Raw genomic sequence first — 4,514 nt, 5'->3', positions numbered from 1 at the left:
CTCAGTCGTGTCCGACTCTTTGTGACCCCATGAATCGCAGCACGCCAGTCCTCCCTGTCCATCACCAACTCCCAGAGTTCACTGAGACTCACGTCCATCGAGTCAGTGATGCCGTCCAGCCATCTCATCCTCTGTCGTCACTTCTCCTGCCCCCAATCCCTCCCAGCATCAGAGTCTTTTCCAATGAGTCAACTCTTCACATGAGGTGGCCAAAGTACTGGAGTTTCAGCTTTAGCATCATTGCTTCCAAAGAAATCCCAGCGCTGATCTTCAGAATGGACTGGTTGGATCTCCTTGCAGTCCAAGTGACTCTCAAGAGTCTTCTCCAACACCACAGCTCAAATGCATCAATTTTTCGGTGCTCAGCCTTCTTCACAGTCTAACTTTCACATCCATACATGACCACAGGAAAATCCATAGCCTTGACTAGACGAACCTTTGTTGGCAAAGTAATGTCTCTGCTTTTGAATATGTTATCTAGGTTGGTCATAACTTTCCTTCCAAGGAGCAAGCGTCTTTTAAATTCATGGCTGCAGTCACCATCTGTAGTGATTTTGGAGCCCATAAAATAAAGTCTGACACTCTTTCCACTGTTTCCCCATCCATTTCCCAAGAAGTGGTGGGACCAGATGCCATGATCTTCGTTTTCTGAATGTTGAGCTTTAAGCCAACTTTTTCACTCTCCACTTTCACTTTCATCAAGAGGCTTTTGAGTTCCTCTCACTTTCTGCCATAAGGGTGGTGTCATCTGCCTATCTGAGGTTATTGGAATTTCTCCCGGCAATCTTGATTCCAGTTTGTGGATTATTAATAAAACTGAATGGCTTTTCGTGTTTTGGTGATTGTAATGACTGAAATGTTAACCCACTACCAACAGTAACCTCTCCCACCTTATTTAAGGCTGTAGTGAAGAGACCACAATGAACTGTTTGGTAGCACAGAGAGATGTCATATGTGGAAATTACTTGACTCACGGGCTTTAAACTTCTCACAACCTCATATATATTCCCTCACTTCTATGTTGTACCTCCTCTCCCATTTTGTAACTACTTGGACACTGTGAGGATTCTAATAAGAAGGATGATACAGAGTATTGTTGACAGTTTCCCTAAACTGCTCCGTGCTGTTGCTGCCTCAGCATCTGTCTGGGAGCAGGCAGCCTGCAGTTCCCTGAGCTCAGAGCAGCAGTCCTATGAGCAGCTGCACGAGATGACCACCTTACTTGAGACCAGCGGTGTTGCTGAACCCCAGGGTCTATTCACAGACCCCTTCCATCCCACCGAGAGTCAATTTCTAGGTAGGTTTTTAAGTCTGGGTGTCCCCTAGGAGAGAAGGATCTGGAATTCTCAAGGAGGAAGAAAGCAAAAAGGTTCCCCCCCCCCCCCCCTACATTTCTGAGGATTATATAACAATCATATATCCTGTTTGAGGACAGTCTCAGGAAAAAAAAAAAAAAAATTCTGGCCAATCGTGTTGTCTTACAATGTAAATTATTGGAGTGGATCTAGTGAGGTCTTTACAACCTTCGGACATTGTTTTGATTCACTGTAATAACTAATTAAAAGTATATAACTCCATTGCTAACACTGGCGAGGGGGCATTCTTTCTGCCACCTTCTGATGTCTATGTCAAAAGCTTTCTCTTTATTTATACTTTAATAAAAGTATTCCACAAAAGCTCTGAACTATTAAGCCTCGTGTCTGGCTCCGAATAGAATTCTTCGTCTCAGAAGGCCAAGAATCCAGGTTTATTTCGTGGTTCAGCAACAGCCTTTCATCTTGGGGGCTCGTCCGGGACTCTTCAGGACAAGGTGAGGATGCTTGGAGCTGTAGTTCTTTGTACTAATAGTGAACATGTCTTTTGCTGTACTTCACTAACTCTACAGTGTGCTCGTGTGAATGAAGGAGATACCCTGCGTGAATCAACTGAGGAGCCCTGCTCTGCACTTCCTCGGTGACCTCATATGGCTTATGGCAGAAACCTGTACCAACGTGCCAATGCCAAGAGGCACCCAGTGTCTCTTTCGGGCACTGACTAGAAATGGGCAAAGCGTGTGGATCGAACTCTGATTTCTTGGTCAAACTTTCCAGTCTCTGACCATTTCATGACTTCTTTGGAATTAGAAATATTATCCTATCTGCCGGATGCTAGACTTTCAAGGGGCTTGTGATCTATGCCGTTACTGTGTAGTGTTACTTAGTTCTCCAGCTTGGATTGGTAGTCAGGAAGCGCCTAGCCTCGCTAGGTATGGAAAGTCAGGAAGCTAGATGGAGCTCTAGCTCCATGAGTATCTGAAGTTAAAGGTTACTCAGAATGGAAGTGCAATGGGTTTCTTCCTTTGGCAACACTAGCTGTTAGTGGACCAGAGGCGGCTTTCCAGTAGCTTTTGTCCCAACTCCTTATTCTTTCTGTGCAATCTGTGAGAATGAACTGGAAGGACTGGCCCTAATAACTCGAGAACAAAAATCAGTTTTTCCTCACTGGTGAGCCCTTGCCCAGCTCTTTTGCCCCGTAGATGTTACAACACAGAACAGCTGTCTGTCGGACAAATAAATGGAAAAACCTACTGGACAGGGACAATAATGCAGACAAATGAAACACGAACCAACTTTGCCCTTAAAAATCAGCCTCTGCCTGTTGGCAGTATGACCGAGGTTACAGAGTTAACTCCCCCTTAGACCTTCTTCTGTACCAGGTTCTCAACGCAACTCATCACCTTCTGAAGGACACCAACCCCCAGCTGGCCAGGGATTGCAGGCTTTGCTTATCCTTAGGAGCTCCACGGTATTTAGCTACAGAAGTACCATGAAATATTGCAACAGCCATGGGAACTCTTATAGATCCACCCTTAAAAGGGCTAGTCTTAAGGGCAATTGAGTTAGCTCAAAAGGCTCCAGATAATGTACAAATGATGAAGAACTGAAGCTGTAATCAATTTAGCCAGGGACGAAAGTAATCGAACTGTAAAAGGTGAGTGGCCCACTCATCTTCCCACAGACACAATATGGTGCCGCCCCCATCAAGGCCTTTTCTTGGTTTGTGGGACAGATGCTTACTTATGTCTACCAATCAATGGATGGGTATCTGCACCTTAGCTTTCCTCACTCCCCTGATGAATATTGGCCCTAACAACCAGACTCTCACCATACCTCTGACAGCACACGTGCAGTCAAAAAGACCCATCCAGTTTATCCCCTAGTTTGGTTCCAAAATTTTGGCTGGGATAAGTATTGGAACAGGAGGATTGCTTCATCACTCACCTTCTCCCATATACTATCCAAGGACTTCACATGAAGGAGGAAACAGAACACGCTCTATCTTGAAAGCAGGACTCCATCTTGGGCTGGACTGTGGACCTTGAGCTATATGCCCAGTATCTATGGAAATGAAATATCCACTAGAAAACCAGGCCCCCTGGAAGGAAGAGGCCCAGGGCTCTCTGTGGCCTAAAAGAATGTCCTAATTTTCTGTGTAACTGAATAGAATCATACGTTCTATTATCCTTACTGGGCTATGACCACAGGCTTACTGATAATTGTTGACTGTTAACTACCTAGGCTTAAGGCATATGATTGCGGGTTAACTTTGATTGTATCTTTCTTTTTCCTTTGTTCAGACTAGTTTCAGGGAACCTTATACACGTAGGGTATGTAAGGCTTTCACAAAAACTGGTCGGGGTGCTTGGCTAAGAGGAGACTCTGCCTTGAGCCTTCCGGTGTAATAAACTGCACTACACTATCTGCATTGTCTTTCTGAGTGAGTTCATTTCCCAGAACGCGTGGCGACAACGCACAGACGACACTGAGAGAGCAGCCACATCTTTAGTGGCCTTACAGGACTAGCGAGATTATTTGGCTAAGGTGGCTTTACAGAATAGGAGAGGGCTAGACCTATTGACAGCTGAAAAGGCAGGCCTCTGCCTCTTCTTGAATGAAGAATGCTGCTTTTATATAAACCAATTAAGAATAGTAAGAGACATGGCCTAACAACTAAGGGAATGAATCATGAAAAGCAGAGAGGAACTAGAAAATTCCTGAAGTAATTGGAACAATATCTGGAGCTGGGCTTCGTGGCTTCTCCCATTAACCTGTCCTCTATTCATGTTCTTAGAGGTGCTTTTGTTTGCCCCTTGTATTCTCAGAGATATTACCAGTTCATAACCTCTCAAATCCAGAAAGTTGCAAATGTTAATAGCTGAATATAGTCTCCTAACTGACCTGGAGCTCTGAATATCCTATCGAACATGAGATGATGCTTTCTGCAATGAGTGATAGAAGCATCAAGAGAGGGCAATGAAGAGGAAAATGTCAAATTTTTACATAACTTCCTGCTCCTTCTGCCTCTGTAAATCAGTTTGCTCTTTGCAAAGTCTTAATCACGTAGGTCTCAAAAAGTGGGGACTCAGAATACTAGGAACTGGAATTTATCTCACTCACCCTAGTCCTGTTCTTTGCAATTGCCCTAGCCCCTGCAAATCTCAAACTCTCTTAATCATGCCTGTCGAAGTATAAAAA

Source organism: Bubalus kerabau, chromosome 17 (genome assembly GCF_029407905.1).
Source record: "Bubalus kerabau isolate K-KA32 ecotype Philippines breed swamp buffalo chromosome 17, PCC_UOA_SB_1v2, whole genome shotgun sequence".
Lineage (NCBI taxonomy): Eukaryota > Metazoa > Chordata > Mammalia > Artiodactyla > Bovidae > Bubalus > Bubalus kerabau.
Note: the sequence above shows the minus strand (reverse complement) of the source record.